Source organism: Nothobranchius furzeri, chromosome 4 (assembly GCF_043380555.1).
Source record: "Nothobranchius furzeri strain GRZ-AD chromosome 4, NfurGRZ-RIMD1, whole genome shotgun sequence".
In the NCBI taxonomy this organism is placed as follows: Eukaryota; Metazoa; Chordata; class Actinopteri; order Cyprinodontiformes; family Nothobranchiidae; genus Nothobranchius; species Nothobranchius furzeri.
Genome location: NC_091744.1, coordinates 41065299 through 41078585, shown reverse-complemented (window position 1 = coordinate 41078585; position 13287 = coordinate 41065299).

Genomic DNA, 13287 nt, shown 5'->3' with positions numbered 1-13287 from the left:
CTCTCCTGGAGGCGCTCATTCAGACCGAGTGCTGACATGTGGCAAGAAGCTCCTCGGGGCGCGTCTTGCTTGGGCTTCTCTCCTGGAGGCCCTCAGTAAGACCCATTGTTGACATGTGGCAAGACGCTCCTCGGGGCGCGTCTTGCTTGGGCCTCTCTCCAGGAGGCGCTCAGTCAGACTGAGTAGTGACATGTGGCCTGACGCTCCTCGGGGCGCGTGTTGCTTGGGCCTCTCTCCTGGAGGCGCTCAGTCAGACCAAGTGGTGACATGTGGCAAGACGCTCCTCGGGGCGCGTCTTGCTTGGGCCTCTCTCCAGAAGGCCCTCAATCAGACCCAGTGTTGACACGTGGCAAGACGCTCCTCGGGGCGCGTCTTGCTTGGGCCTCTCTCCTGGAGGCGCTCAGTCAGAATGAGTAGTGACATGTGGTCTGACGCTCCTCGGGGCGCGTGTTGCTTGGGCCTCTCTCCTGGAGGCGCTCAGTCAGACCAAGTGGTGACATGTGTCAAGACACTTCTCAGGGCGCGTCTTGCTTGGGCCTCTCTCCAGGAGGCCCTCTGTCAGACCCAGTGTTGACATGTGGCAAGACACTCCTCGGGGCGCGTCTTGCTTGGGCCTCTCTCATGGAGGCCCTCTGTCAGACCCAGTGTTGACATGTGTCAAGACGCTCCTCGGGGCGCGTCTTGCTTTGGCCTCTCTCCTGGAGGCGCTCAGTCAGACCGAGTGCTGACATATGGCATGATGCTCCTCGGGCCGCGTGTTGCTTGGGCTTCTCTCCTGGAGGCCCTCAGTCAGACCCATTGTTGACATGTGGCAAGACGCTCATCGGGGCGCGTCTTGCTTGGGCCTCTCTCCTGGAGCCGCTCAGTCAGACCGAGTGCTGATATTTGGCAAGACGCTCCTCGGGGCGCGTCTTGCTTGGGCTTCTCTCCTGGAGGCGCTCAGAAAGACCCAGTGTTGACATGTGACAAGACGCTCCTCGGGGCACGTCTTGCTTAGGCCTCTCTCCTGGAGGGCCTCTGTCAGACCCAGTGTTGACATGTGGCAAGACGCTCCTCCGGGCGCATCTTGCTTGGGCCTCTCTCCTGGAGGCAATCAGGCAGACCCATTGTTGACATGTGGCAAGACACTCCTCGGGGCGCGTCTTTCTTGGGCCTCTCTCCTGGAGGCGCTCAGTCAGACCCAGTGCTGACATGTGGCAAGACGCTCCTCGGGGCGCGTCTTGCTGGGGCCTCTCTCCTGGAGGCGCTCAGTCAGACCCAGTGCTGACATGTGGCAAGACGCTCCTCGGGGCGCGTCTTGCTTGGGCCTCTCTCCTGGAGGCGCTCAGTCAGACTGAGTAGTGACATGTGGCCTGACGCTCCTCGGGGCGCGTCTTGCTTGGGCCTCTCTCCTGGAGGCGCTCAGTCAGACCCAGTGGTAACATGTGGCAAGACACTCCTCGGGGCGCGTCTTGCTTGGGCCTCTCTCCTGGAGGCCCTCTGTCAGACCCAGTGTTGACATGTGTCAAGACGCTCCTCGGGGCGCGTCTTGCTTGGGCTTCTCTCCTGGAGGCCCTCAGTCAGACCCATTGTTGACATGTGGCAAGACACTCCTCGGGGCGCGTCTTGCTTGGGCTTCTCTCCTGGAGGCGCTCAGACAGACCCAGTGTTGACATGTGACAAGACGCTCCTTGGGGCGCCTCTTGCTTGGGCCTCTCTCCTGGAGGCGCTCAGTCAGAACCAGAGGTGACATGTGGCAAGACGCTCCTCGGGGCGCGTCTTGCTTGGTCCTCTCTCCTGGAGGCCCTCTGTCAGACCCAGTGTTGACATGTGGCAAGACGCTCCTCCGGGCGCATCTTGCTTGGGCCTCTCTCCTGGAGGCCCTCAGTCAGACCCATTGTTGACATGTGGCAAGACGCTCCTCGGGGCGCGTCTTGCTTGGGCCTCTCTCCTGGAGGCGCTCAGTAAGACCAAGTGCTGACATAAGGCAAGACGCTCCTCGGGGCGCTCATTGCTTGGGCCTCTCTCCTGAATGCCCTCTGTCAGACCGAGTGTTGACATGTGGCAAGACTCTCCTCGGGGCGCGTCTTGCTTGGGCTTCTCTCATGGAGGCCCTCAGTCCGACCCAGTGTTGACATGTGTCAAGACGCTCCTCGGGGCGTGTCTTGCTTGGGCCTCTCTCCTGGAGGCGATCAGTCAGACCCAGTGTTGACATGTGGCAAGACGCTCCTCTGGGCGCGTCTTGCTTGGGCTTCTCTCCTGGAGGCCCTCAGTCAGACCCATTGTTGACATGTGGCAAGACGCTCCTCGGGGCACGTCTTGCATGGGCCTCTCTCCTGGAGGCGCTCAGTCAGACCGAGTAGTGACATGTGGCAAGACGCTCCTCGGGGCGCGTCTTGCTTGGACCTCCCTCCTGGAGGCGCTCAGTCAGACCGAGTGCTGACATAAGGCAAGACGCTCCTCGGGGCGCGTCTTGCTGGGGCCTCTCTCCTGGAGGAGCTCAGTCAGACCCAGTGGTGACACGTGGCAAGACGCTCCTCGAGGCGCATCTTGCTTGGGCCTCTCTCCTGGAGGCGCTAAGTCAGACCCAGTGTTGACACGTGGCAAGACGCTCCTCGGGGCGCGTCTTGCTTGGGCTTCTCTCATGGAGGCCCTCAGTAAGACCTATTGTTGACATGTCGAAAGAAGCTCCTCGGGGCGCGTCTTGCTTTGGCTTCTCTCCTGGAGGCCCTCAGTCAGACCGAGTGCTGACATAAGGCAAGATGCTCCTCGGGGCGCGTCTTGCTGGGGCCTCTCTCCTGGAGGCGCTCAGTCAGACTGAGTAGTGACATGTGGCCTGACGCTCCTCGGGGCGCGTCTTGCTTGGGCCTCTCTCCTGGAGGCGCTCAGTCAGACCCAGTGGTGACATGTGGCAAGACACTCCTCGGGGCGCGTCTTGCTTGGGCTTCTCTCCTGGAGGCCCTCAGTCAGACCCATTGTTGACATGTGGCAAGACACTCCTCGGGGCGCGTCTTGCTTGGGCTTCTCTCCTGGAGGCGCTCAGACAGACCCAGTGTTGACATGTGACAAGACGCTCCTCGGGGCGCGTCTTGCTTGGGCCTCTCTCCTGGAGGCGCTCAGTCAGAACCAGAGGTGACATGTGGCAAGACGCTCCTCGGGGCGCGTCTTGCTTGGGCCTCTCTCCTGGAGGCCCTCTGTCAGACCCAGTGTTGACATGTGGCAAGACGCTCCTCCGGGCGCATCTTGCTTGGGCCTCTCTCCTGGAGGCCCTCTGTCAGACCCATTGTTGACATTTGGCAAGACGCTCCTCGGGGCGCGTCTTGCTTGGGCCTCTCTCCTGGAGGCGCTCAGTAAGACCAAGTGCTGACATAAGGCAAGACGCTCCTCGGGGCGCTCAGTGCTTGGTCCTCTCTCCTGAATGCCCTCTGTCAGACCGAGTGTTGACATGTGGCAAGACTCTCCTCGGGGCGCGTCTTGCTTGGGCTTCTCTCATGGAGGCCCTCAGTCCGACCCAGTGTTGACATGTGTCAAGACGCTCCTCGGGGCGTGTCTTGCTTGGGCCTCTCTCCTGGAGGCGCTCAGTCAGACCCAGTGTTGACATGTGGCAAGACGCTCCTCTGGGCGCGTCTTGCTTGGGCTTCTCTCCTGGAGGCCCTCAGTCAGACCCATTGTTGACATGTGGCAAGACGCTCCTCGGGGCACGTCTTGCTTGGGCCTCTCTCCTGGAGGCGCTCAGTCAGACCGAGTAGTGACATGTGGCAAGACGCTCCTCGGGGCGCGTCTTGCTTGGGCCTCTCTCCTGGAGGCGCTCAGTCAGACCGATTGCTGACATAAGGCAAGACGCTCCTCGGGGCGCGTCTTGCTGGGGCCTCTCTCCTGGAGGTGCTCAATCAGACCCAGTGGTGACACGTGGCAAGACGCTCCTCTGGGCGCGTCTTGCTTGGGCCTCTCTCCTGGAGGAGCTCAGTCAGACCCAGTGGTGACACGTGGCAAGACGCTCCTCGAGGCGCATCTTGCTTGGGCCTCTCTCCTGGAGGCGCTAAGTCAGACCCAGTGTTGACACGTGGCAAGACGCTCCTCGGGGTGCGTCTTGCTTGGGCCTCTCTCCTGGAGGCGCTCAGTCAGACACAGTGTTGACATGTGGCAAGACACACCTCGGGGCGCGTCTTGCTTGGGCTTCTCTCCTGGAGGCCCTCAGTAAGACCCATTGTTGACATGTGGAAAGAAGCTCCTCGGGGCGCGTCTTGCTTTGGCTTCTCTCCTGGAGGCCCTCAGTCAGACCCATTGTTGACATGTGGCAAGACGCTCCTCGGGGCGCGTATTGCTTGGGCCTCTCTCCTGGATGCCCTCTGTCAGACCCAGTGTTGACATGTGGCAAGACTCTCCTCTGGGCGCGTCTTGCTTGGGCTTCTCTCATGGAGGCCCTCAGTCAGACCCAGTGTTGACATGTGTCAAGACGCTCCTCGGGGCGTGTTTTGCTTGGGCCTCTCTCCTGGAGGCACTCAGTCAGACCCAGTGTTGACATGTGGCAAGACGCTCCTCGGGGCGCTTCTTGCTTCGGCTTCTCTCCTGGAGGCCCTCAGTCAGACCCATTTTTGACCTGTGGCAAGACGCTCCTCGGGGCACGTGTTGCTTGGACCTCTCTCCTGGAGGCGCTCAGTCAGACCGAGTAGTGACATGTGGCAAGACGCTCCTCGGGGTATGTCTTGCTTGGGCGTCTCTCCTGGAGGCGCTCAATTAGACCCAGTGTTGACATGTGGCAAGACGCTCCTCGGGGCGCGTCTTGCTTGGGCTTCTCTCCTGGAGGCCCTCAGTAAGACCCATTGTTGACATGTGGCAAGACGCTCCTCGTGGTGCGTCTTGCTTGGGCCTCTCTCCAGAAGGCCCTCAATCAGACCCAGTGTTGACACGTGGCAAGACGCTCCTCGGGGCGCGTCTTGCTTGGGCCTCTCTCCTGGAGGCGCTCAGTCAGACTGAGTAGTGACATGTGGCCTGACGCTCCTCGGGGCGCGTCTTGCTTGGGCCTCTCTCCTGGAGGCGCTCAGTCAGACCCATTGGTGACATGTGGCAAGACACTCCTCGGGGCGCGTCTTGCTTGGGCCCCTCTCCTGGAGGCCCTCTGTCAGACCCAGTGTTGACATGTGTCAAGACGCTCCACGGGGCGCGTCTTGCTTGGGCTTCTCTCCTGGAGGCCCTCAGTCAGACCCATTGTTGACATGTGGCAAGACGCTCCTCGGGGCGCGTCTTGCTTGTGCCTCTCTCCTGGAGGCGCTCAGTCAGAACCAGAGGTGACATGTGGCAAGACGCTCCTCGGGGCGCGTCTTGCTTGGGCCTCTCTCCTGGAGGCCCTCTGTCAGACCCAGTGTTGACATGTGGCAAGACGCTCCTCCGGGCGCATCTTGCTTGGGCCTCTCTCCTGGAGGCCCTCAGTAAGACCCATTGTTGACATGTGGCAAGACGCTCCTCGGGGCGCGTATTGCTTGGGCCTCTCTCCAGAAGGCCCTCAATAAGACTCAGTGTTGACATGTGGCAAGACGCTCCACGGGGCGCGTCTTGCTTGGGCTTCTCTCCTGGAGGCCCTCAGTCAGACCCATTGTTGACATGTGGCAAGATGCTCCTCGGGGCGCGTCTTGCTTGGGCCTCTCTCCTGGAGGCGCTCAGTCAGACCCAGTGTTGACATGTGGCAAGACGCTCCACGGGGCGCGTCTTGCTTGGGCTTCTCTCCTGGAGGCCCTCACTCAGACCCATTGTTGACATGTGGCAAGACGCTCCTCGGGGCACGTCTTGCTTGGGCCTCTCTCCTGGAGGCGCTCAGTCAGACCGAGTAGTGACATGTGGCAAGACGCTCCTCGGGGCGCGTCTTGCTTGGACCTCTCTCCTGGAGGCGCTCAGTTAGACCGAGTAGTGACATGTCGCAAGACGCTCCTCGGGGCGCGTCTTGCTTGGGCCTCTCTCATGGAGGCCCTCTGTCAGACCCAGTGTTGACATGTGGCAAGACGCTCCTCGGGGCGCGTCTTGCTTGGGCCTCTCTCCTGGAGGTGCTCAGTCAGAACCAGAGGTGACATGTGGCAAGACGCTCCTCGGGGTGCGTCTTGCTTGGGCCTCTCTCCTGGAGGCCCTCTGTCAGACCCAGTGTTGACATGTTGCAAAACTATCCTCCGGGCGCATCTTGCTTGGGCCTCTCTCCTGGAGGCCCTCAGTAAGACCCATTGTTGACATGTGGCAAGACGCTCCTCGGGGCGCGTCTTGCTTGGGCCTCTCTCCAGAAGGCCCTCAATCAGACCCAGAGTTGACATGTGGCAAGACGCTCCTCGGGGCGCGTCTTGCTTGGGCTTCTCTCATGGAGGCCCTCAGTCAGACCCAGTGTTGACAAGTGTCAAGACGCTCCTCGGGGCGTGTCTTGCTTGGGCCTCTCTCCTGGAGGCGCTCAAACAGACCGAGTAGTGACATGTGGCAACACGCTCCTCGGGGCGCGTCTTGCTGGGGCTTCTCTCATGGAGGCACTCAGTCAGATCCAGTGTTGACATGTGGCAAGACGCTCCTCGGGGCGCGTCTTGCTTGGACCTCTCTCCCTGAGGCGCTCAGTCAGACCGAGTAGTGACATGTGGCAAGACGCTCCTCGGGGCGCGTCTTGCTTGGACCTCTCTCCCTGAGGCGCTCAGTCAGACCCAGTGTTGACATTTGGCAAGACACTCCTCGGGGAGAGTCTTGCTTGGGCCTCTCTCATGGAGGCCCTCTGTCAGACCCAGTGTTGACATGTGTCAAGAAGCTCCTCGGGGGGCGTCTTGCTTTGGCCTCTCTCCTGGAGGCGCTCAGTCAGACCGAGTGCTGACATGTGGCAAGAAGCTCCTCGGGGCGCGTCTTGCTTGGGCTTCTCACCTGGAGGCTGTCAGTAAGAACCATTGTTGACATGTGGCAAGACGCTCCTCGGGGCGCGTCTTGCTTGGGCCTCTCTCCAGAAGGCCCTCAATCAGACCCAGTGTTGACACGTGGCAAGACGCTCCTCGGGGCGCGTCTTGCTTGGGCCTCTCTCCTGGAGGCGCTCAGTCAGACCAAGTGGTGACATGTGGCAAGACACTCCTCGGGGCGCGTCTTGCTTGGGCCTCTCTCCTGGAGGCCCTCTGTCAGACTCAGTGTTGACATGTGGCAAGACACTCCTCGGGGCGCGTCTTGCTTGGGCCTCTCTCATGGAGGCCCTCTGTCAGACCCAGTTTTGACATGTGTCAAGACGCTCCTCGGGGCGCGTCTTGCTTTGGCCTCTCTCCTGGAGGCCCTCATTCAGACCGAGTGCTGACATGTGGCAAGAAGCTCCTCGGGGCGCGTCTTGCTTGGGCTTCTCTCCTGGAGGCCCTCAGTAAGACCCATTGTTGACATGTGGCAAGACGCTCCTCGGGGCGCGTCTTGCTTGGGCCTCTCTCCAGGAGGCGCTCAGTCTGACTGAGTAGTGACATGTGGCCTGACGCTCCTCGGGGCGCGTGTTGCTTGGGCCTCTCTCCTGGAGGCGCTCAGTCAGACCAAGTGGTGACATGTGGCAAGACGCTCCTCGGGGCGCGTCTTGCTTTGGCCTCTCTCCAGAAGGCCCTCAATCAGACCCAGTGTTGACACGTGGCAAGACGCTCCTCGGGGCGCGTCTTGCTTGGGCCTCTCTCCTGGAGGCGCTCAGTCAGAATGAGTAGTGACATGTGGTCTGACGCTCCTCGGGGCGCGTGTTGCTTGGGCCTCTCTCCTGGAGGCGCTCAGTCAGACCAAGTGGTGACATGTGTCAAGACACTTCTCGGGGCGCGTCTTGCTTGGGCCTCTCTCCTGGAGGCCCTCTGTCAGACCCAGTATTGACATGTGGCAAGACACTCCTCGGGGCGCGTCTTGCTTGGGCCTCTCTCATGGAGGCCCTCTGTCAGACCCAGTGTTGACATGTGTCAAGACGCTCCTCGGGGCGCATCTTGCTTTGGCCTCTCTCCTGGAGGCGCTCAGTCAGACCGAGTGCTGACATGTGGCATGACGCTCCTCGGGCCGTGTGTTGCTTGGGCTTCTCTCCTGGAGGCCCTCAGTCAGACCCATTGTTGACATGTGGCAAGACGCTCCTCGGGGCGCGTCTTGCTTGGGCCTCTCTCCTGGAGGCGCTCAGTCAGACCGAGTGCTGACATTTGGCAAGACGCTCCTCGGGGCGCGTCTTGCTTGGGCTTCTCTCCTGGAGGCGCTCAGAAAGACCCAGTGTTGACATGTGACAAGACGCTCCTCGGGGCACGTCTTGCTTGGGCCTCTCTCCTGGAGGCCCTCTGTCAGACCCAGTGTTGACATGTGGAAAGACGCTCCTCCGGGCGCATCTTGCTTGGGCCTCTCTCCTGGAGGCGCTCAGTCAGACACAGTGTTGACATGTGGCAAGACACTCCTCGGGGCGCGTCTTGCTTGGGCTTCTCTCATGGAGGCCCTCAGTAAGACCCATTGTTGACATGTGGAAAGAAGCTCCTCGGGGCGCGTCTTGCTTGGGCCTCTCTCTTGGAGGCGCTCAGTCAGACCCAGTGTTGACACGTGGCAAGAAGCTCCTCGGGGCGCGTCTTGCTTGGGCCTCTCTCCTGGAGGCGCTCAGTCAGACCCAGTGTTGGCATGTGGCAAGACACTCCTCGGGGCGCGTCTTGGTTGGGCCTCTCTCCTGGAGGCGCTCATTCAGACCCAGTGGTGACATGTGGCAAGACGCTCCTCGGGGCGCGTATTGCTTGGGCCTCTCTCCTGAATGCCCTCTGTCAGACCGAGTGTTGACATGTGGCAAGACTCTCCTCGGGGCGCGTCTTGCTTGGGCTTCTCTCATGGAGTTCCTCAGTCCGACCCAGTGTTGACATGTGGCAAGACGCTCCTCTGGGCGCGTCTTGCTTGGGCTTCTCTCCTGGAGGCCCTCAGTCAGACCCATTGTTGACATGTGGCAAGACGCTCCTCGGGGCACGTCTTGCTTGGGCCTCTCTCCTGGAGGCACTCAGTCAGACCGAGTAGTGACATGTGGCAAGATGCTCCTCGGGGCGCGTCTTGCTTGGACCTCCCTCCTGGAGGCGCACAGTCAGACCGAGTAGTGACATTTGGCAAGACGCTCCTCGGGGCGCTTCTTGCTTGGACCTCTCTCCTGGAGGCGCTCAGTTAGACCGAGTAGTGACATGTGGCAAGACGCTCCTCGGGGCACGTCTTGCTTGGGCCTCTCTAATGGAGGCGCTCAGTCAGACCGAGTGCTGACATAAGGCAAGACGCTCCTCGGGGCGCGTCTTGCTGGGGCCTCTCTCCTGGAGGAGCTCAGTCAGACCCAGTGGTGTCACGTGGCAAGACGCCCCTCGGGGCGCACCTTGCTTGGGCCTCTCTCCTGGAGGCGCTAAGTCAGACCCAGTGTTGACACGTGGCAAGACGCTCCTCGGGGCGTGTCGTGCTTGGGCCTCTCTCCTGGAGGCGCTCAGTCAGACCCAGTGTTGACATGTGGCAAGACTCTCCTCGGGGCGCGTCTTGCTTGGACCTCTCTCCTGGAGGCGCTCAGTCAGACCGAGTAATGACATGTGGCAAGACGCTCCTCGGGGCGCGTCTTGCTTGGGCCTCTCTCCTGGAGGCGCTCAATTAGACCCAGTGTTGACATGTGGCAAGACGCTCCTCGGGGCGCGTTTTGCTTGGGCTTCTCTCCTGGAGGCGCTCATTCAGACCCAGTGGTGACATGTGGCAAGATGCTCCTCGGGGCGCGTATTGCTTGGGCCTCTCTCCTGAATACCCTCTGTCAGACCCAGTGTTGACATGTGTCAAGACGCTCCTCGGGGCGCGTCTTGCTTTGGCCTCTCTCCTGGAGGCGCTCAGTCCGACCGAGTGCTGACATGTGCCCCGGAGGCACTCAGTCAGACCGAGTAGTGACATGTGGCAAGACGCTCCTCGGGGCGCGTCTTGCTTGGGCCTCTCTCCAGAAGGCCCTCAATCAGACCCAGTGTTGACACGTGGCAAGACGCTCCTCGGGGCGCGTCTTGCCTTATGTCAGCACTCGGTCTGACTGAGCGTCTCCATTAGAGAGGCCCAAGCAAGACGCGCCCCGAGGAGTGTCTTGCCACATGTCAACAATGGGTCTGACTGAGGGCCTCCAGGAGAGAAGCCCAAGCAAGACGCGCCCAGAGGAGCGTCTTGCCACATGTCAACACTGGGTCGGACTGAGGAACTCCATGAGAGAAGCCCAAGCAAGACGCGACCCGAGGAGAGTCTTGCCACATGTCAACACTCGGTCTGACAGAGGGCATTCAGGAGAGAGGCCCAAGCAATACGCGCCCCGAGGAGCGTCTTGCCACATGTCACCACTGGGTCTGAATGAGCGCCTCCAGGAGAGAGGCCCAACCAAGATGCGCCCCGAGGAGTGTCTTGCCACATGCCAACACTGGGTCTGACTGAGCGCCTCCAGGAGAGAGGCCCAAGCAAGATCCGCCCCGAGGAGCGTCTTGCCACGTGTCAACACTGGGTCTGCCTGAGCGCCTCCAGGAGAGAGGCCCAAGCAAGACGAGCCCCGAGGAGCGTCTTGCCACATGTGAACACTGGGTCTGACTGAGCGTCTCCAGGAGAGAGGCCCAAGCAAGACGCGCCCGGAGGAGCGTCTTGCAACATGTCAGCACTCGGTCTGACTGAGCGCCTCCAGGAGAGAGGCCCAAGCAAGACGGGCCCCGAGGAGCGTCTTGACACATGTCTCCTCTGGGTCTGACTGAGCACCTCCAGGAGAGAGGCCCAAGCAAGAAGCGCCCCGAGGAGCGTCTTGCCACATGTCAACACTGGGTCTGACTGAGCGCCTCCAGGAGAGAGGCCCGAGGAGCGTCTTGCCACATGTCACCTCTGGGTCTGACTGAGCGCCTCCAGGAGAGAGGCGCAAGCAAGAAACGCCCGAGGAGCGTCTTGCCACATGTCAGCACTCGGTCTGACTGAGCGCCTCCAGGAGAGAGGCCCAAGCAAGAAGCGCCCCGAGGAGCGTCTTGCCACATGTCAACAATGGGTCTGACTGAGGGCCTCCAGGAGAGAAGCCCAAGCAAGATGCGCCCCGAGGAGCGTCTTGCCACATGTCAACACTGGGTCTGACAGAGGGCATCCAGGAGAGAGGCCCAAGCAATATGCGCCCCGAGGAGCCTCTTGCCACATGTCAACAATGGGTCTGACTGAGCGCCTCCATGAGAGAAGCCCAAGCAAGACGCGCCCCGAGGAGTGTCTTGCCACATGTCAACACTGTGTCTGACTGAGCGCCTCCAGGAGAGAGGCCCAAGCAAGACGCGCCCCGAGGAGCGTCTTGCCACGTGTCAACACTGGGTCTGACTTAGCGCCTCCAGGAGAGAGGCCCAAGCAAGATGCGCCCCGAGGAGCGTCTTGCCACGTGTCACCACTGGGTCTGACTGAGCTCCTCCAGGAGAGAGGCCCAAGCAAGACGCGCCCAGAGGAGCGTCTTGCCACGTGTCACCACTGGGTCTGATTGAGCACCTCCAGGAGAGAGGCCCCAGCAAGACGCGCCCCGAGGAGCGTCTTGCCTTATTTCAGCACTCGGTCTGACTGAGCGCCTCCAGGAGAGGCGTATGTGTCAAGACGCTCCTCGGGCCGTGTCTTGCTTGGGCCTCTCTCCTGGAAGCGCTCTGTCAGACCCAGTGTTGACATGTGGCTAGACTCTCCTCGGGGCGCGTCTTGCTTGGGCTTCTCTCATGGAGGCCCTCAGTCAGACCCAGTGTTGACATGTGTCAAGACGCTCCTCGGGGCGCGTCTTGCTGGGGCCTCTCTCCTGGAGGTGCTCAATCAGACCCAGTGGTGACACGTGGCAAGACGCTCCTCTGGGCGCGTCTTGCTTGGGCCTCTCTCCTGGAGGAGCTCAGTCAGACCCAGTGGTGACACGTGGCAAGACGCTCCTCGGGGCGCATCTTGCTTGGGCCTCTCTCCTGGAGGCGCTAAGTCAGACCCAGTGTTGACACGTGGCAAGACGCTCCTCGGGGCGAGTCTTGCTTGGGCCTCTCTCCTGGAGGCGCTCAGTCAGACACAGTGTTGACATGTGGCAAGACACTCCTCGGGGCGCGTCTTGCCTGGGCTTCTCTCATGGAGGCCCACAGTAAGACCCATTGTTGACATGTGGAAAGAAGCTCCTCGGGGCGCGTCTTGCTTTGGCTTCTCTCCTGGAGGCCCTCAGTCAGACCCATTGTTGACATGTGGCAAGACGCTCCTCGGGGCGCGCTTTGCTTGGGCCTCTCTCCTGGATGCCCTCTGTCAGACCCAGTGTTGACATGTGGCAAGACTCTCCTCGGGGCGCGTCTTGCTTGGGCTTCTCTCATGGAGGCCCTCAGTCAGACCCAGTGTTGACATGTGTCAAGACGCTCCTCGGGCCGTGTCTTGCTTGGGCCTCTCTCCTGGAAGCGCTCAGTCAGACCCAGTGTTGACATGTGGCAAGACGCTCCTCGGGGCGCTTCTTGCTTGGGCTTCTCTCCTGGAGGCCCTCAGTCAGACCCATTGTTGACATGTGGCAAGACGCTCCTCGGGGCACGTCTTGCTTGGGCCTCTCTCCTGGAGGCGCTCAGTCAGACCGAGTAGTGACATGTGGCAAGATGCTCCTCGGGGCGCGTCTTGCTGGGGCTTCTCTCATGGAGGCCCTCAGTCAGACCCAGTGTTGACATGTGTCAAGACGCTCCTCGGGGCGCGTCTTGCTGGGGCCTCTCTCCTGGAGGTGCTCAATCAGACCCAGTGGTGACACGTGGCAAGACGCTCCTCTGGGCGCGTCTTGCTTGGGCCTCTCTCCTGGAGGAGCTCAGTCAGACCCAGTGGTGACACGTGGCAAGATGCTCCTCGGGGCGCATCTTGCTTGGGCCTCTCTCCTGGAGGCGCTAAGTCAGACCCAGTGTTGACACGTGGCAAGACGCTCCTCGGGGCGAGTCTTGCTTGGGCCTCTCTCCTGGAGGCGCTCAGTCAGACACAGTGTTGACATGTGGCAAGACACTCCTCGGGGCGCGTCTTGCCTGGGCTTCTCTCATGGAGGCCCACAGTAAGACCCATTGTTGACATGTGGAAAGAAGCTCCTCGGGGCGCGTCTTGCTTTGGCTTCTCTCCTGGAGGCCCTCAGTCAGACCCATTGTTGACATGTGGCAAGACGCTCCTCGGGGCGCGCATTGCTTGGGCCTCTCTCCTGGATGCCCTCTGTCAGACCCAGTGTTGACATGTGGCAAGACTCTCCTCGGGGCGCGTCTTGCTTGGGCTTCTCTCATGGAGGCCCTCAGTCAGACCCAGTGTTGACATGTGTCAAGACGCTCCTCGGGCCGTGTCTTGCTTGGGCCTCTCTCCTGGAAGCGCTCAGTC